This window comes from Rhodnius prolixus, unplaced genomic scaffold, assembly GCF_049639745.1.
Source record: "Rhodnius prolixus isolate KJV_2025 unplaced genomic scaffold, Rpr scaffold_21, whole genome shotgun sequence".
NCBI lineage: Eukaryota > Metazoa > Arthropoda > Insecta > Hemiptera > Reduviidae > Rhodnius > Rhodnius prolixus.
In genome coordinates this window covers 2,026,221-2,047,481 of record NW_027411606.1, presented here as the reverse complement: position 1 = coordinate 2,047,481, position 21,261 = coordinate 2,026,221, and the positions used below count along the sequence as shown (strand labels likewise).

The 21,261-nt window shown below is 33.7% G+C and overlaps 1 protein-coding gene and 1 long non-coding RNA gene across 2 annotated transcripts in view; one reads left to right on the top strand and one right to left on the bottom strand.

The window, feature by feature from the left end:
* The window catches only part of ft (cadherin-related tumor suppressor fat), a 425,132-nt gene that overhangs the window by 14,132 nt on the left and 389,739 nt on the right, over positions 1-21,261 (bottom strand). The window lies entirely within an intron of this gene.
* On the top strand, positions 1,021-4,299 carry LOC141455090 (uncharacterized). Its single transcript, XR_012459146.1, has 2 exons — positions 1,021-1,398; positions 3,747-4,299. It is a non-coding gene; the product is annotated as an uncharacterized lncRNA (long non-coding RNA).

Genomic DNA, 21,261 nt, shown 5'->3' with positions numbered 1-21,261 from the left:
TTTTTAACTTAGTGATCGCCATTTTGTTAAAAGAATAACTTATAAATTCAGTTTGTATTTTAAAAACATTTTTTCAAATTTTTAATAATTATTTTCAGTTAATTTAAAATTTATCGTAAATTTTAAAAGAAATTTATATTTTATCAATAATAAAATTAATTAATTAGGAACACTAAGGATTACAGAAAAATCCTTCTGAATAAATTCAACATTACTCCCGGATTTCAGCTAGATGGTGATGAGCTGAACAGAACCTATAGTTTCACATATAACTGGAATCCTTAGAAAAGTGCTTCAGAGAAGAAGGTGGAGAAAAAAATTGCCGACAAGAAATGAGAAATCATTTCAGTGAACTGAACCAAAAATATGATAAAAAAGCACTTCAATATCATGCACATAGTACTTACAGAGTTTACGGTGCAAAACGTGGAAAGAAATGAATGACTTTATCCGCTGAAATGGACAACTGGAAGAGATCGCCAAGAACTTCTGTGAGAATCAAAATTAGAAAAACAATCCTTACACCACATAGAAGAGATCAATAGGAACATCTTTGTAACCATTTTATCCTTAGAAGGGATAAAGAAACAATACCACAAATTTTATGTAGCTAAAAAAGAAAAAAATTAAATGAACACCCAAAACTAGATGAGGAAAAAAAATAGAAGCAATGTTTAGACACTGCTTCTGCACAGAAAAGGACACGAAGGATCTGAGTACAACAACCAAGCTAAGACTCCAGGACTGAGAAAGGAACAAAAAAAGGACGATTACTGTTTTGGATTTTTCATAGCTTCTAATCGTGGATCAAAGATAAGGGTTATATTATCATAGAATTCTTATTGTTTAAAAAATGGTTCTTGACCTTAAAGCAGAAATAATTTAGTACTTTTAAACTAATCATAATAAGAAATAATGTCCAATATTTGGTATATTTATGAATAAAAGGTACATTTTTTTTTTTAGACAGATTTTTTACGAAATATTCAGTACCTAACCTATAAACATGTGTGGCTTACCTAATTTTTGTTTTCTTTTACATTTTGAACCCTGGTTTCCATCAAATGCCCAACGTCTCGGCTCGAATCAAGAGGATTTAATTGGATACGAAAAGACGTATTACGATTAGAGGTTGTACTACAACCTCTCTTATGGTTGCAATTAAGTACCTGAATGGCAGCTGTTGCCACTGACTGCTTGATATTGCATATTTTATTATATATTTTGGATTAACTTAATTGTGTCTGTTCTGCAATTAGTTGAGGCAGTACCTTTCATAGTTTGCGCAATTTTTATTGTGTAGAGAAATTTTACTTCCATATTATAATACAAAGCTCCTAAACGTTGAAATCGCTATTATCTTGACCAGATTCAACAATATTTGCGACTAATAGAACTGTAAGTGTAGAACTGCCTAGGTAAGTGTTATTTGTATGGTTTAAGATATTTCAGGGGCGTAAAGATCTCTGATAAAGAAAGAACAACCTCCACTTTCCACTGTGGAGCCAATTAAATAAGCAATAAACAATTGAATTCCCCTCTGCCTCATATTGTTTTCTCCTTAAAAGTGGTGTTTCATTAAGGATTAAGTTTCCTTGCATGTCTTTTTCAAAATCCTTTCTCTATTCCATTTAGATGGAATTTCCCTTTCTCACTTTCTCTCTCTCTGTTGTGTGTGAGGCTGATTCAAGTTGGTACGTGTAGTTTTGGAAACAATAAGTGAAAATTCAACTCTATACATACAGAAATATCTATCTTTGATGATGGCTTTAAGTCCGAAACCGATGAGTAAGGAAAGTGAATGTGCTTAGACAGATTCCTTAATATCCGGAGTAAATAAAAAACAATTTAAGCAACTTCTTTTACTTGGAAATGCCTAAAATAAATCGGAAAAAATCTGAATATGAGATTGGAACCAAATTATCTTCTGGAGAATAGATTGTACTAAAATCGATAATAGCCTAGTGAAAAAGGTATTTATTTGTTTATTTAAAATTCAACTATTTTCGGGCAACTTATTTTTTTTTTTAAGAGTGGGCAGCAAAAAAAAAGAATTAGAATGCAAAATACGTTCGACTGGAGGTATACATCCGTCCTTTGCAGTAAACAAGCTTTGAAGCGATTAGGCGGGTAAGGGCATTAACATATTGGCATAGGATCACGACAAGCGTAGATGGAATACGAGGCCCGCGGGCTGCAACCAACAGAGTGACTACTATCAGATGAAGATAGAGCATCTTCTTCTTGTCCGGCTGACCGTTCATCAGCCCCACTGTTCCCTCTCATTCATGTATAATATGCACAAGACCTTGTGCATGTGTCTGTACAAGGGCATGGCCACAACTACGCACACAGCATAACAATAATTATACACCCAACTGCATATATGGCAAAACTATATTCAATGGTTATTTATGACAAGATGGTATAAACGTTTTTCCTTCTCTATCATTCACTATCCTTAAACTGAAATCTAAGTAGTCTTTATTTTTGAGCAATACCTTATTGCAAACAAAACAAAAAATGAATTCAAAGAGTGAGCAATTTTACTTTTATCGAATATTTTTCACCTCTTGACTATCCTAAGAAGAAAAACACGAATTGCTTTCTGCAAGAAACGGAGAAACAGAAAAGCAAGAAGATTGTTACCAACCATGAACATATTCTAAGAGCAAAAACAATGAAATGTATTTTGAAGAGAAGGGCGTTCAGGTTTGCCTGCACAAGCGTATGAGAGATTGAAAACAGTCTAGTGTGAAAGGGACAAAAAGTGAAACCAGAGAAGGAACAGTGTACTCCTCTGGGTTAATACTAAGCCCATAAGGTTGGTTTTCTTCAAATTTAAAATTAGAATTCCCAATGTTACTTAGATGGAGAGGCAGTACATTACACTAAATAAGAACCTTAGAGGAAAGCAAGTCATCACCCTTCTCTCAAAAGTGCCCTTATACATGAACTGTTCTGACGAAATATGTCGAAATAAAAATTATAGATATAATGGATATGCAATTAGTATTTAAAAGAAATATTAAGGATTCAAATTAGCGAGAAATCGGTCCAAATAAAAACAACAATCCGTCTTTTCGCCAACGTTTTCTGTTAACTCAACCCTGAAGAAAGCAATATATTTGTCGAAATGATGGCAAAAAGAACAAGTTGTTGTTTTTACTGGGACCGATTCCTCGCCAATCTTGAATCCTTAATTTAATATTTTTACAGTGGCTAAAAGCTAATATAAATTTAAAAATAATGGTACTGTTTTCAAGAATAAGGTATAATATATTCTGTAGGGTGCCACTTCCAGGTGCTGATTTTTATGAAAACGGTACCGATAACGGATCTATGGTTCTGAATATGGTTTCAATGATTTTATTTAAACTTTGTTTACCCACTATACTTGGAAGTATTTAAAAAACTTTCACAGAAAGAAAAAAAAAAGCGAAGTAATTCACTCCTCTAGAGTATCATTTCAATACATAGTACGCTTCAACCACCTTTATAGTTTATAGAAAAAGAGAACTACAAAAATGTTCAAATTTGGATGTTTTTTCAAAGTTCAGCTTTTTCGTACAGTTTTTTGATGATCAACTCTCATACAAATGAGCTACATGGGCAGTTTTAATGAATATTATTAAACAGTTTACCAAAATTCCTTACTGAACAAATTTGAATTTGTATATAATGTACGTTAAGCCACTAATCTAACCTATCACTTTAGGATGAAACTTCTTTTTTATTTTTTTCAGAGAATTTTCAAGTGATATGGATTCTGGCGGAGCTGTGACGTTACTATTTTTTATATAAAGAAGACAGTATTATCAACAATATCCCTTAATAACAAATTCTAAATTTAATTATATAAATTGTAGTAACAAAAAGTAGAATCAAGAGTTCAAGCCAGTTTTTTTAAAATTTTTTAGTTTATATCCTCTCTGAATTATCACCTATTAGTTTTGCTCTTTCTATCAGTTTATATTTATTAATTTACATCCATCTTCTAAGTAGAAAGATATATTGAACCATTTAAAAAGATACTTTGTCTGGCAAAGAAAAAAAAGGGTTTTTATGTTTAATCATAATATGAGCTACATTCCATGGATTTTTCCCAGTGTAGTCGGGCGGACTGTAGCTGGAATGGCAGCAGAACAGGGCGTGATGTCGCTAATGCACATACTGCAGCCAGCTAAAGTAACTACTCTCAAGTAACTCTACCATATCCAGTCGGCTAGAGTAATTATTGATAGTATATTGCTGACAGAATATATCTGCGCGTCTGAATGATGGAGAATATTTAGATAGGTACTACCATGGCGGTTATATACATAAACCTGGTGTGAACACTCATTTGACTATCTTACAAATCTCGAGGTTCTAACTTATGTTTTTTACTCTAGATTTTTTAAAAAAAGGAAGTTCTCTTGCTTCCTCTAAATTTCCTAAAACGAATTTATGCCAGAATCCTAATTGAGATATTTTCTAAAACATTTTTCAGAAAAATGAAAAATCCAGTAAAGAGATACCTTGGAAAAATGGAATTTCCTTACAACTCGGAATTTTAAGAATACATCTATCCTCCTTTAAAAGTTTAAGAGTAGAATCCTACATTAACTGGGGTAGTATTATTGGAAGGAAGCCTGCCAATTCCCCATCTCTAAATATAACCCTTATTCGAATTGTCCTGGACAAAAATGAAGGAAATTAAAGAAAATAATAAAGAAAATCCTTACATTTGTTTTTCTTTAAAATCTACAGCAAAGCGGTACTCCGGTTGAGGAATTTAGATCAAAATTACAGGATCCCCATTGTTCTGCGGAACATTTACAAGGAGGCAAGAAGACTCCACTAAGGAGAGGATCAACAGTTTATGTACTGTAGATGTGTGTTTCATTATTGGTGAAATTGTAATGCTTCTAAAGTAAAATTTAAGGCTGTGTGAAATGTTATACTCTTTAGACTGACTAACCTTCAGATACAAATCAATGGAACTATTATTATGTGAAATGAAGTCCTCCATCAATATTGATTAAAATTATTATATTTTGCATTAATATTAAATTAAATGCTTCTTTTTTAAAAAAAAAAAAAAGGTACCAAATTTCCAATAAAGTGTAACGCAGATCTCATGAGAAGAATTCAGCAAATGAATAATTAATTGTAGTAATTATTTATTTAAATCTTGTATAGGAACTAACACAACGCCTTAAAATATTACATTACATAATCTTCCCGTGATTTTGGGGGATGTTTTGAAGCTCATACACACGGCAAATTTTCCAAAATCATTTTTTGGGGGAGAGGGGGCTCAGGGGGCCAAAAAATTGGGTACATCTGGTCCAAAAATAATTTCGAAAACAAGGCATAGCCGCAATAACTTTTTCTTACCTAATAAGTGATAGATTTTAAAGCATTCTATATAGTGTGAAGCTCAACTATATGATTGTATGTTGACTTAATCGATACATCTTAGCTCACAGCCTTTAGACAAAGCTTCTTGGCTAGAGCTCCATCGCTCTTAAAGAACTAGGGAGTACGATGACGTAGTGGACACCCTCAAGGCTTTACCTAACCTCTTACACGTTCTTAATCATTCTTTGGCCAGTCAGATCGCTGTACCTATCTGGGAGGAAAAAAGGGTGTCTTTCAACTATGTGTAGGGCCACTGGACACGCACTCTCTCGTTTTTAACTTCATTTTTATTTTTCAATCTATCCTTTTTCTCTTTTCATTCTGCTTCCATCTCTCTCTCTTTCTATATATATAATAAATATTTATGTCTGGGAGTGTACACTGCTGTTAAGTTTGGAATGTTGGCCGCCGGCGACATTCCCCTACTGTTTAGGTTCGCTCTTCAATCACAACAAATCTTCGACATCAAAACTTCAACATAGATTTCTCAAGACTTTAGAAGTCTTAGAAAAGAAGAATTATTTTCTTGTTTTTAACTTACTCTTACCCTCTTGTAGGAATAAGTTTTACAAAAGTTTGGATTTTTGAGAAAAAGTAACAGATAAAGGAAATGTAAAAAATAATTTTCATAATTATATATGTAGACTAGTAAAGCTAGAAACATCCTTAAGATTCATTTTAATTTTTCCAGTAACTGTAACATGACAGACGTTTCAGATCTCCCCTGATAACATCATCTGTCTCGAAAACAGTTCCAACGAAAGAAAGAAGTACAGAAAATTAATTGTTGTTCATTCTTTTTGGTGACTGATTCATAGTTTCAATAGGATGAAAAAATAATTGCCATTTCAGTCGAGTAAAATTTATTTTGCCGAGCTTTCGACCTAGGGACTAGGTCATCTTCAGGGCTGTGGAACATATTTACAGTTTGTTAACAATGATTCTATTGAATACTATAGTTAACAAACTGTAAATATGTTCCACAGCCCTGATGAAGATGACCTAGTCCCTAGGTCGAAAGCTCGGCAAAATAAATTTTACTCGACTGAAATGGCAATTATTTTTTCATCCTACAGAAAATTAACTTATGTGTAAGTCATATTGGACACACGCAGCTGAAAGGACAAGCTATATAAACTACGAGAAAAGGTTTTATTACTAGATCGCTTCAGTAATTCATAATCTAAACAAAGGGCTAATCAAAAAAACAGAATTTGGGTATTAATCAATTTATAATGGTACAGGCTGGTCACAATATCTGAGGTCTAAAACTATTGTATGTTTCATCAAAACCACTGTGTGAGAACTCTAAAAAACAATGGAAACATCATGGTATACTCGTAAGTCTCAGAATAAAGATGTGTCTTCAATCACCCAACTTAGATAACAAAAAAAATCTCCTTGAAAAAGTGATGAGCGATAAATATGGCTTCTAATCAAAGAATACGGGATGTTCAATAATTTCGAGTCCTCCAGAACAAAATCAGATTTCATTCAAAATCGTCGGAGCAAAGACTTTAAACAACTCCTAGGCTATATCTGTAAGAATAAATTTTAAGCTTGTTTAACAAAACTACTTCTGTCACAGTTGTAGAAAAATCTTCACTTGCATCTGTTTCAATTTCTTCTTCCAACTTATTGACAGTGTTAAGACACAAGATGTAGAACGATTCAGAGAGGACTAAAGTCTCTTAGTATTAAATTCAGCCGTAAGAATGAACGCATTGAAGAAGAGCTGTACGTCTCACTAGTAAATTGGAAGTAGAAATAAATGAGGAGAACAAAATACAAGTGGATACTTGAATTTCTAGACCTGTAGGAACTGTCAGCCAGCATGGCATGTCCAAGAAGTAAAAGAATACAATAATTCAAAGGCGGAGGGACATGCAGGCAATACATTAATTAAATACCATACTGCCTGGAAGAAGTCATGGGTCCAGTCTGTTTTGATAGCAACTCCCCAAGCTATGTACAGACATCAACAACCTTTCTCTCGGTATTTTGTGTGACCACCATCAGATCTTCCACTGATAAAAAACAAAAAAACTCCCTTCACTTATCCATTCTAATTCAATTACATGAAATTTATCTTATTTCTCTTTTGTTTCCTCAATTTTCTAGTTTAATTTAGTGAGTTTAGGCTGTTCTGTTAAGTTACCTTTCTTATCTTTATTCAATCAACTAACATAGTTTACTCGGCTGATGTTCATATATGGCTCTTCTACCTAGCAAACATGAATATGGATATATGCGCCCTGTAGAGGAGACAGTCTTGGAACACTGGTCCGTAGACGCACTGGCTGGAATGCCGCAAGATGATGTATAAGCAACTATAATCTTTTAAACGTATCTGACGTCTATGGCAAGGGGATTCCACGTAGTGTTGTCTCCCCCCTCCTGGATAACTGTTCTTATTTGCAGGCCACCAAATGCGGTACAAAGGCTTGGTCCTAAAGCAGGGATTTAGATAATTCATCTAAGCTAAAAGTGATTGATCAGAATATCTGGGGAATATAAAAGAGGGAAGGAGGCATAAGGCGATACAGAGCATGATTGCTTCCCATTATTCCTAGTGTTACTCGTAATTAAATCCAAGGCAACATGCTGAAGCATGAATGACCACGAAAACGGAGCCTACTAAGCATCGGGTGTTTCCCAGTAAGTGGGCGTTTCTTGGTTTAGCTTGGGAGAAACCATCACCTGCCCAGAAAGCCTTAATAAATGGCGGCTGATAGAGAAGGATCATTTTGAGCAGGTTGAGCCTTTAGGAGCGGTCAAACCCATCTACCGGTTCCCTAATCTTGAGATTCCTCAAAAGATCCTGTGAGTTGTTAGGGTTGAATGGTTGTATACATCCTCCTTAAAATACTCTCTTACAAGGGCCATTTTGGGAATATCTGAGGGAAGAGCTTTATAAACCCTATCAAACGCTGAGATTTCTTTCTTGGGGTATAATGGGTGTTTTAGAGTTGCGCTCAACAGCATAAAAGTGGGCACAATAGATCTTGAAAGTTGTAGAGTATCATGAACGGTCAGGAATATAAGAATTGGATGGGCTTAGCATAATGCAACCATTCTCAAACCGCTAGACTTATTGAAAAAGAAGGAAATTGAATGATCTACAATTATGAAAATTAAAAAAGCAAAATTTTCTTCCCACAATTCAAAGGTTTTTATCTCGAGTATAAAGCAATCCACTTTTTTGTCCTTGCCGTACCCTTTACGAGGGTCGTTTGAAAAGTCCGTGCAAAGTCAGAGAGATAGCACCAAGTTTCAGCCAGATCGGTCTATTTCTTTGTGTTTGGCATTCGTTTGAATCGAGGAAGTCGAGTGATTTTCAAAAAATGGACGAAAAAGAATTTCGTGTGTTGATTAAACACTACTTTATGAAAGGCAAAACGCCTCAGGAGACTAAAGAGAAGCTTGATAACATTATGCACCTTCGATTAGAACAGTTTATAAGTGGTTTCAAAATTTTCGGAGTGGCCATATGGGCACAAGTGACGCTGAACGTTCTGGACGCCCTGTTGAGGTTACTACTCCAGAAATCATTGATAAAATCCATGATATGGTGATGGATGACAGTAGAGTGAAGGTGTGTGAGATTGCTAGTGCTGTGGGCATCTCGAATGAACGGGTACATAATATTTTGCATCAACATTTGGACATGACAAAGCTATCCGCAAGATGGATGCCGCGATTGCTCACGCTTGACCAAAAACGAAATCGTGTGAAGTGTTGCAAGGACGGTTTGCAGCTGTTCCAGAAGAATCCGCAGGACTTTAAGCGTCGTTTCGTCACTGTGGATGAAACATGGATACATTACTACACTCCTGAGACCAAAGAACAATCTAAACAATGGGTTACCAAGGGGGAATCTGCGCCAAAAAAAGGCGAAGACCGTTCCTTCGGCCGGAAAGATTATGGCGACTGTCTTTTGGGATTCGCAAGGAATAATCCTCATCGACTATCTGAAAAAGGGTAAAACTATTACAGGTGCATATTATTCATCGTTATTGGACCGTTTGAAAACTGAGCTGCAAGAAAAACGCCCACGATTGGCCCACAAAAAAGTCTTTTTCCATCACGACAACGCACCAGCTCACATCTCAGCAGTTGTGGTCGCAAAATTAATGGAAATAGGGTTCCAACTCGTTTCACATCCCCCCTATTCTCACGACTTGGCTCCCTCGGACTACTATTTGTTCCCCAATATGAAGAAATGGCTGGCGGGAAAAAGATTTTATTCAAACGAGGAGGTGATTGCAGAAACGAATGGCTATTTTTCAGACTTGGACAAATCCTATTATTCGGAAGGGATCAACAAACTAGAGCAGCGTTGGACGAAGTGTATAAGCCTAAAAGGAGACTATGTTGAAAAATAAAAAAGTATTACCCCAAAAAATTAAGTAGTTTTTATTTTTGCACGGACTTTTCAAACGACCCTCGTAATAGTATCAACGCTGGATGAAATATTTAATAAATCATAATGTTAAAAAAGAAATAAGTGACAAAATAACTATAACAATTTTTTAAAAAACAAAGTGATAAATTAAAGTTAAAAATCGTATAATCAAAATTGTGCAGCAGAAAATTTTTATTTTCAAAAAAAACAAGATTTATAGTTTATTATTATCATCTATGTCCTGACACCGGACCTTAAAATGTTCTTTCATAATCAGTTTATTACCGAAATCAGGAATTCAAACGTAAATTTAGGATGAATGCCAAGTTCAAAAATTTTGTCTCAAAACTTCCATTTAACAGCCTTAAGAGAAGTTAAAAAAAAGGTAGAGAATATCATCAGCTGATCAAGATAGTTTTCTCGTCTAAAAATATATGTCTTGTTGTATATTTCTACAGTCTTGGTCCAGTTTAATGACTTCTAGTGACTTTGAAACTCTACGGGGGCTCTTGAGTGTCTCTCCCCCAAAAAGAGAAAAAGAAAGAAAGAAGTAGGTCCAGTGGGTTTTTACGTATGTATGTTGTCAAATAAATATGACCGCCAGATAACGTTCAGCTACGGATCAAATTTCACCTGTCTTGTCTCAGTTTCTCATCTGGTTAACTAAATAAATATTACATTTCTATGGCAACAAATCATCTGAGATGTCATCTATCTTCTTTCATCAACATCATCTCCTTACAAGAACAGAGAAGATAAAAAATAACAAAAGAAAAAATATATAATTTTAAGATATTGTCCTTTGTTGAATTTATTCAGTATTTTATTACAGCCTCCAATTTTGGGACCCAATCATGGTGATCTCTACCATTTATTTCTTTCGTTTGCATCTTTCTCTCACTTATTTTATTTATTTTTGTAAAGTAAATTACATTATATGCATACAAATCACAGCTGCAGTCTCTTTCAAGGACTACATTCAGATTTCCACCTTTAGCACTAGAATTTAGTGAAGTTTTATAATTCTTTGCACAAACCAAAACTCTCTGCACTTCTTGCTAAATTAATGAATTAATTTAGCTGATTTCAAGGGTTAATAATGCACTGCAACCTTCCTAGATTTTATTGTCCCCCACTTGTTAAGTACATTCTTACAGCGCAACTTCAAAATTAAGATATCGGAGAGGGGTTAGAATCAGGAGAGTAGCCTTCTCATCCTAGATCTGGTAATCTTCCTTGAATATTGACGACGCAGTTAAGTTAAGAGTATCCCATTAAGTTCCAGGTTCAGTTTCTTCGGGTGCCCTCTAAATCTTAAAGGGTTTGCACCTTCATGGTCAGAAGATCGGGCATCCAACTTTTTACCCTAACCATGCCCCATAGCACCCAGTATTTATTTATTTTCTGCACAGATTATAAGAGTCTGTCGAGGCATTTGCCAAACCATCTTCAAGCTAAATCAGATGCCTTTTGTTTATCAAGGTAATAAAAATCTCCCGTTTACGATATTTCTGTACCCATGGGTTTCGTGGACATGGGTTCTTGGGGGAAAACAATCAAATTTCCGTTCCCACAAGAATTCTCAGCACAAACCATGTTGAGCGAATTCACTGCTCAACTCTGCCTTCTGGTTCTCATTTTCTCATTTCATCTCAAGGAAATTTTCTAAGAGAGGAAAACAGAAATTTCCCACTCTTTACTACCAAAGTCTCCATCTCACAGAGCGCCTTCTTTAGTTACTTCTCTAAGTAATGGCATGAAGAGATGTTTGGAGATGTAAAAAAGGGCGCTTAGTGTATGAATTCTACGTCGGTTAGAACTTATCAGTTCGTCAGTTCGAGCTCTAAAAAGAGAGTTCAAAGTATGTACTTCCGGTTGAAAGAAAAACAAATAAAAAACAAGATTAAAAGAATAAAAATTTTCCTTTTTCTCAAAATAAATGAACATGCTAGAAAGTATAAACAGAAACTTGTGATTAGGATAGGAATCGTTGGACAAGATGATTGGTGAGACTGTATGAACAATAGCCACAACAGTAGAGTTCATGTCCTGGGCTTTAAAGGTGATCATGTGCGCAGGACATGTGAGCAATACTAGAGAGAAAGAGCTAGAGGAAGGCAAAAGTGCCAAAGCAATAGAAACTCATATGTTCTGATGTTTTTAAATGATAAATACTGAAAGAAGAAGAGCGATACTTTGGGAGATCTTGAAGAAGTGGTGCCAGTAGTGAGTGTGTTTATGTGTGGGAACTTGCGTGAATGTGATGTTGCTACATTTTTATGCTAATTTAAGAGGAGGAGGTGGAACAAGCTCAGAAAGAATGAGCAACAGTGAAGGACGCACAATCAAGAGCACCTGGAAAGACAAGAGTGGAGGTGAAGAACATTCAGAGTCTGGCGGACGGCAGTTGACCACCCTACTAATTGGTTCTGTGTCCATACATCGGTCAATCAATAGACAAACATTTATATTTATACTGATTGACCAATCACTGTGAACTTTGCCAGAGACTTTACAATATCTACCTTCACAAATATGCAAGTGTGTACAAGATCCTATATAACAAACTATACAACAAAATAATTATTATAACTGGTGGCTACAAAAATCTTTTAGTTACCATTTTATAAATTATTGTCTATTATTCATACATTCTTTTGTGTTTATATTTTTGTTCTGTTTCACTGTTCAAAAACTGAAGATTTTTTAAGAAGTAAAACAGTGAGCTACGAGTATTTGCGATCGATGTTATTGTCGAGAAAAACAGTGAAATCCTATGTGTTCAGCTTTACATTGGTTCATTGTTTAAACAGATATTTCACCCTTTAACATTTCTACTATCGATCAGTAGTAGTGGCCATATTGTACCGGCAGCGCTCCCTGCTAATTCTAAACCCTTTAAAACCGAAGCCTGAAGTTAAATCTTAACCTTACACCATCAGAACCTCTCTACAATAAAATCAGTGTTGGTCAAAATTTATATTAAGTTAACTTAAAAAAAAAATGAATTAATTTGTTATTGTTAATTAAAAAATAAATCAGTAAATGCAGTTTAGTCTTAATACATCTAGCCTCACTCTAGTCTATTAAATTCTAGAACTGGAACATATAATGCCCTCAAAATGCACCATCTGTTGTTGAAATTAATTTAATATATCATAACCCGCTTGTATCTCGTGTTTAGTAAGTTACAATGTTTCAATATACCAGTGTATAAAATTAATCTTTGTATTAATAATTATTAAGTAATGTTTAGTTGTGGTTTGCTGGCTACTCAAGTTGGCATGTAAGTGACGACTATTATGAAAAGTATGTAAATGTATCAGTGAAAGTGACCGAATAAACTGAATAAATAGTTTTGTTAAGCACGAGAAATGTTAAGTAGTAGACCTTGTTTTTAAAAGTACTTAATAACAAAGTAAAGACATGTTACTTTAAAAATAAAAATTTATAGACTTACTAGGAATTTCAACTTACATATATACATATATTTTAAATTAAAAAAAATAAAAATAAATATAGAAAGTAGCCTCTAGCTAAATTTTTCATGTAAATAAGAAAACTTGTTGTAACACAACATTTTGGTCGCTCATTACCTGTAATAAATCGAGAATTTTTATAGAAACGGAATATCCCCTAAAGGCATTTATATTATGCGATCATTGGGTGATAGGACAGGTGTGACGTGAATCCGATCCTCCCCTCTCGCCCACTTAATGAAAAAACAAAACAACAAAAAACAAAAGATGAAGGTCCATAAGAGAAGAGATCACGTGATTTGTTGTGACGAAGAACGAACGACTACAAGCACACCACATCTAGTGGCAGTATGTGTCAATAAACCTCCCGTATAATCTCCACGTTTTTGTATAAACCCCCGTCTCGGCTTCATTATATTTAAATTGTATTTAAATTATATTCATATATGAATCGTTACAAGGAATTGATTTGAAGGCTTTAAACCGAGAAGGAATTGATAGGCGCGTTCGAAGAAGCTTTGGGAACCACCATACACCGGTAGTTCGTACAAGGAGAGAATGCACACCTACTACTCTACTAGATAGCTCTCTTGGGTACCTATGTCAATTGTTTTCCAAACATGTAGATTTATAGACTTTTGCTGACATTTGGTACTGTCCAGAAACGTTACGGTCAACATTATCAACTTTACATAGACCTCGTTTTATCTACTGTTAGCTGTTAAAATGTACATTTCTGGAAAGTATGTTAGCAACTAAATTGGGTTGTTCACAGTTTTTCCCTTTATTTCCATTGAGTGGCAAAAAGCACTAAAAAGAGATAAAACTTGACTTAAAATCAAATGAATTCTGATATGTTGGGAAAATGTCAAATCAGAACATTGTTCTTAAAATGAAATCAATGAAAACTAGACGTGTGTTTTCTATAATCAGCCTAATTTAAGAACAGACACCTGACGAGGTAATGCAGAGGGAATAGATAGCCTCCAGTTCCTTGTACATCCCTTCAAACATCAATTTCTAATAAAATTGCTAAGCCCCAAAAAAAACAAAAGTTTAAAAACTATTTTTGAGAAAATTATAAGTGGCAAGCTACCTGCCTGTGCAATTACATCTGGAAGAGGTCTGAATTATGCCTCAGACTGAATCAAAACAAATTCCGCAAGATGGACGAGCTTTTCTTTCACTGGCATCTATAGATTCAGCAAAGAAGGAAATGCATGAAACTCCAATACTCTTCCTTAAATGACTGCAATTAAATAATCCAAGGAAAATTTAGACTCCTAGAAAGATACAAAAATGTTGGTAGAGAATAAACTCTTCCTATAGATAACCTTAAGAATTCCCGAATAGATTGCAGGGCACCTAGCACCAGTAAAAATGGAGACACCTTGAAACTCACAATGCATCATAGTGCCTCTCATTAAACAAGAAAAGATAAAGCAAAATCTCTGAAAACACCAGACGAGATTTAAACTTTTTGTGAAGACGACTTCATAAAAGCTTATCAAATCTCACTTCAAAGCAAACAGTGACTGCTATAGCTTTTTTTATATTGTCCCGATAAACTATCTCTTTATTCAAATAAATTTCAAACTAAATAAAACTCGTTATCTAAAAAAGCAGAGGCCACCATGCAAAGTGAACCTTAAAGTCCGCATCTCTGGATGTAGTGATTCAAAGACCACGCCAAGAAATAAACTACCTAAAGAATTACTTACAGCGAATAGAACTAAGGGCCAGTGTTGGTTAAAATAACTAATTCATAATTCTCATGACAACAGTCATAAACTCGTAACGATTAATATAATAGGCACACATTTTTTTGTAATTTCAATTTAATATTAATAAAACAGCAATCTTTCAGTCACAATAAGAATTTGTCACGAACTAAATATTGAACGATAGATGGAGATGAACTGGAGATTCACCTAATACCAAGTCTGATTTTGATTTGAATACCAAGAAGTAGCCATGTTGTAAAAGCAACAATAAATAAATGATTAAATAGCTAAGAATTAATCAGTCTAGTTAAAGCACTCTGATACAGGAGTTTGACTTAATGTCTATACATAAGAATTTATAAAAATCCTAAGAGCTTATAAACTATGACATATCGATCGGAAGATTGGATATTATAAATACAGAATACTAATGGAAATGGTTTCTTTTAATCCTTCTATAATCCTTAAATGAACGTTTCTGTTTTCTTCATAGACCTGAGATCGTATTAAGATCTGTGAAATAATCCCTTATTTTCTTCTTTTTTTTTGTGAGTAGTATCAACAGATTTCAAATTCCTTACTTCTTTTTATTGATAATTTCTTCATCAGGAATTTAAATAAGTCTTGGCAATGAGAGTTCCCAGTAAAATCCGTTTATAAAACCACTTTTGGAGAGGAGTTTGGGTGTGCTTATTAAAGCCTCATTTATTATTATTACACCTACAATTATTATTAAAAATAATGGCTAATAAACATTAAGTATATAACCAAAATTCTAAATTTGAAAAATTTAAGTGTTATTTTACAGAATAGATTAGTCTATTTTATAAGCTAATGTTATTTGCAAATGGTTCATATATTCTTTTTAAAAGGTTAATAAGACTACATAAACTTTTACTTGAAGCAAACTTCCAGTAAACTTCATTAAAGTGAATCACTTAACGAAGTGGCGAAGTTCAAGATAATTGTCATGAGAGAAACATGTGTAGGTTATACGTATACGTCACCTGAGATTTTTTTTGTTTTCTTCAAAAATGTTAACATAAGCTAAACACAGTTTTCAACATTTTGACATCATAATATTATGGGAACAATGATTCAGCGTCTATTTTCCGTTTAAATTAAATACTATTCGGCATAATATATTATCAACTAGGAAGAAATTACCATAGTTTACAAATAGAAGAGAGAAAAATGTTTAAAAGAGTTGATTGCAAACGTTTGAACAACAATAAAATAAATAACAGAGAAACATATCTAAGTGTTCATGGCAAGCGCTGGGGTCTAATTGTCCGTGATATATGACGCAGATTGTTAAACATATTGTTCATCACTTGATCAAGGGAAATAGCCAGCCCACCTGAGGAGAATTTCATTCTTACCATAAACATAATCTTTATTTCAACATAAATATGCTGAAATAATGTTTTTTAATTTTTACATATTAAAACTGAATGGGCTTTTATATTGTGAGATAATCATTTACTATGTTTATGGTAAAATAAATAAAACGTAACTAAAATAACTCCAAAAACAGAAAAATTCCGGCATGAATATTAAACTTCTACTGCAACTTACGGAAGTAAACGTATAAAATTTGTATATTAAGATCAAAAATATGAGCTGCGAATTAATCCGACTTGTAGCTTCATGGTTGCTGACCAAAAATGAATGTAACATAGATTAAGAAGTAACTCTAATTATGATTTTCAAATCCGAACGGGTAATGCTGCGTATAAAATGATGAGAAATTGAGAAGTCTAGATGATTCTCCAGACTTGATCGATAGATAAAAGGGAATGGACAGTGTTTTAATCAAGATGGAAAAATTCAAGTAGAAATAGAAATTAATATGGTCCAGAGGAAAGAAAGAAGGATAGCAAGCCGAGGAAAAGAATTGTGGAAGATCCTAAAGGTAAATAAGGAAATTGTGGATGAGAAGTACATCCTAAAGGACATAAAAGAATTACTTCATGAAATCAAACCTTTCTGAATCTGTCCGAACATCAAAAGGACTCAAGATAAGGTTGCTGTGTTTCGTACATCCTATTTAACACCTTCATCGATGTGACCCTCTCTGATTTGAAGAGAAAATGCTCAAACAATGGGAATGAAAGTGGGAGAAGAAACCCTGTACTCGTTGCAGTTTGCGGACGATCAAATGCTTATTGCTGAAGATGAGGAAGACCTAGCGTACAAGCTGAGGAAGCTGGTCGCAGAGCAGAGGTCATTAAGTCCAAATCCACGCAATAAGTGGAGGTAGGCGGATCTTCTCCAATGATTTTGGATGATTGGCAGCTAAATCAGTGTAGCGAGTTCAAGTACCTGAGTGCCTGCTTATCAGCTACTGGGTCTTCAGAATTGGATATAAAGAAAAACATTGTAAAAGAAAGGCAAGCTATTCAATTATCAAACTCGGTACTTTGGAGTAAATCTATCCACATGGAGATTAAAAACAGAGAGATGGCCTAGGAAAATCATTGATTTCATTCCTAGTGAGAGGAGAAGGAAAGGAAGGTCTAGGAAAACTTGAATGGAGAGTACCACCGAAGGAATGGCTTCTAGAGACCTTCAGGAGGGGAAGTGGAAGCTCAGAAAATCTTGGACTTTGGGCATTAGGGACAGGATTCCTTAGGAATTGTCCTTAAAAAATAAAAGTTTGAAAGTAACAATGTGAACTGAAAAAAACTTAGAGAGACCAAAAAGAACATTGATTAAACATCATGAAACTTTTACAGAGGTAAAGGGTGAGAGAAATGTAGAACCATATTCCAGAAAATGTAGAGAATGGTCTCGGAAACACCTTGAAACTAATGGAAAACTGATAGTACTACTCAAAATAGTCGTCTATACAACCAAATTTAGCTAATAAAGCTCTGGTTGTTGATCGTTATCAATATTAGTTGATGGTAAGCAAATAATTATTAACCAACGGGTTAATTTTTAAAAAAATCATGAACGGAGTTAAAGTCAGTTGTTTTCAGTAAATGACTGGCACTTCGCCGTAGAATAAGCCAATGCTCAACCCAAAAAAAGGTTGGACTTCTACAACTTGTATTCGAAATATGAGAAAAGTTTAACTTACTTCGTTTGTATAGTAGAGTCACATTAGGCTATTTTGAAATGTTTTTTTTGAAGCAATGCTTCCAAAATGCTTTAGTTACGACTGAACTATCAATATTCACGAGCTAATTTCATGTTATTATTTATATTTAACCCTCCAGGGTAGTTGGAGGCTGAGAAAGATGCAATCTCCACAGACCATTGCCATTGAATCCGAAAAAAAAACATTACAACGACCCACACAAGCCAAGCAGCTTGCGGAACTTTATAATAGGCATTAAGGTAACAGATAAAGCGTAACAAAATGAAATAACGTCCACACAGTCTCCACCCGACTCTCCACTCACACCATATGTGCAGCAAACTGATTTAAGCGTGCAATTGCTTTCTTCTGTACATAACCTTTCAATTATCTCCTGCCTACCCTAATTACACGTGTCCAGCATCTCCTCTTAGTGCTGTTGTAGTTTTCTATCTTTCAATAATATCCTTTCTTTAACAGATATTAGTTTTGTAACCAAAATCGCCTTCCACATCTCTTATTCGACTAATATTACTTTAATTGCTCACATAAAGTGAATTAAGGATACAGAGTTTATTGCAAAAGAAGTACACTTCAAGGAAAACTGTATTGATAACATTTCCAGGACAATACTAAGCAAAGAAACGTTTAGAGGCTTATACTACTGCAAGAGGTAACCAAAAATAGATTATAATTCCTAGTACACATATCTATACTAGCAACTTGTAGAACAAATTGTTAATTGAATGGGGAAAACTGGGATCCCAGAACTCAGTTAAATTACCTAAATTATGCCACACAGAACTGAGCAGTTACTCCAACGAATCGTTCTGAACGAATGCCTCACATGGTAAACCTACCAATACAAGCACTTTTACAAGTGATCGAATCAGTGAGCCTTAATAAAATGCGAGTAAGAATACTTTATAGCCCTATTTTTAGTGATTATTTAGATACACAGCTTACCATCAATAGTAGAGCACTTACAGCAAAAAACAGTTAATTATTTTCTTCCTCAATTACGTTAAATCCTTCGGGAAACTTAATACTAGTAATTGCTGCTTCATTAACTTTTTTCTTTTTCTCTAAAATGGCATTCGCAGAGTTTACAATGAAGAGTAGAGAAGATTTGCACATAATTTTTTTCTTCAGGAATCTAAACCTGACTGCACACTGCTCCAAAGCAACCTGAACAATATTAAGCCATTAGTTCAATAAGTATTGAACAGGGAATTGAGTTCTAGGACCAAGTTTAATGTCCTGGAACAAAAGAGTGGAGGATTCACTACAAATGTTTATAGTATTTTAAACCCTACAAGCTGCGATATACTTTAGCACTGTAATTATTCTTAAACACGAGCTCCTCATGAACAACTTGCAAATAACATGAAAACATGCAAAATAACTCACGCTGCCACCCATTGATATCGACGAAGGCAAACAGGAATGCCTCTTCCTCCTTCTGACTCAATGTCAGCTCTTAGGACTCTTAGGCTAATCAATCTCAAAGAACTAGCTCTTTCCATTAGACGTTTTCCCATTAGAAGTCAGCTCAAAAAAAGAGAGAACGATTAATTCAAAAAAGTAAATAAATAGTTACACAAACTTGTGGCATTTCACAAATTAGAGAACTTTCACAAATGTTACAATAAAAAGTATAGCATTGATGTATTGTTCGCAACTGATAGTTGTTTGTAATTACAATTATTTTTAATCACTAAGTATTTCTACTTTAATTAACAGTTTCATGTTATGTAAATAAGTATTAGATATTTACGAGGGTGTTAGTTGGGCTATGTGTAATACGATACAATGCCACCTTATAGATATAGTGACTGTCTTAAGAGTTTGTTAGTAGAATTGGATAGAATAAAAAATTACAATTACACAAGTATGATTTGTTTCGTTAAGATATGATTTGTCGTGTGTTATTCTCGAAGTGATTGAACAAAGTTTAGGAAAATTGGTTGTTATAAATTTCATAAACAAAATAATGCAATAGATTTTTCCTACAACCGAACAATTATTTGAAAATTATCTAATGAAAAGTAAAGTGGGAAATTGTAGACAATGTCTAAAGATTGAAAGCAAAGTTTGCAGTAATTTATGTAATATTTCAGCCACTGTTTAATTAAGTTTTACTCAGTAATTGAGACTATAATTCAGCAATATTAATATTTTTCTGCAATAACTTCATTACTTTAGTAAAAAAAACTCTAAACTAAAAACATAAAGACTACCCGCCGAAGGTTAGATATGTTAGAGAATTAAGAATATAGATTAACGAGAAATTTAAAAGTATAAAAATTAAGAAACAAATCCACTTTCATTTATTTTTGAATTATTTTATGTTGTTTATTGTACTTACAATTAATTCCTTAACTGGCAGTGGTACGTAATCTTGCCATTGATTAGTTGAACTATTACATTTTTTGCAAGTTTTAAGTAAGTTATCAACTAGTTATCTACAAATAATTTAATTTAGGGAGATTTTACTAAAACTATTCATTACTGTCTTTTGCTGTAACAACATCACGTACCTTGATAGACGTAAAACGGGTATATATGAAGGTTTTTGTTAGGTTACAGATCAGTGATGTCTAAAATTTATTATATTTAAAAGGTATTGCTAACTTATTTTAAATATAAAATTGAACTTATTTAAAGTGAATTTAACAATAAATATATATTATTATTATTATTATTTTTTGGAATGATTAATGTAAAACCACCCACAGTAGTATCGTAAAAAAAATTTCAAACACTACCGAATGAAAATTGAACCTCCTACACTATCTTTAGTGTAAAATGGGCCCATTAATAAATGATTGCAAAAATATAATAAACATAATAAACCGAAAAAAAATTGAAATATTTAATTATTACATACTTTTTTTTGAATTAAATAGCCCCTTCATTAAATATCGTACTGATAATTTGTATTTCCATTACTTATGTAACTTTTTTATCCACCTTTGTAAGAAAAACCCCCAAAAACCTAGTAGGAAACTCTTGAATAAAGCGAATGCATTTATTAAACCAGAATATAAAAAGCACTAATTTACTCAAATGAAAAAATATTAACATAAATAATAACATATTTACTCTTGACTTGAACTAGAAGATGCCTTATTTTGCCAACTTTCAATTTGAGATCAATAC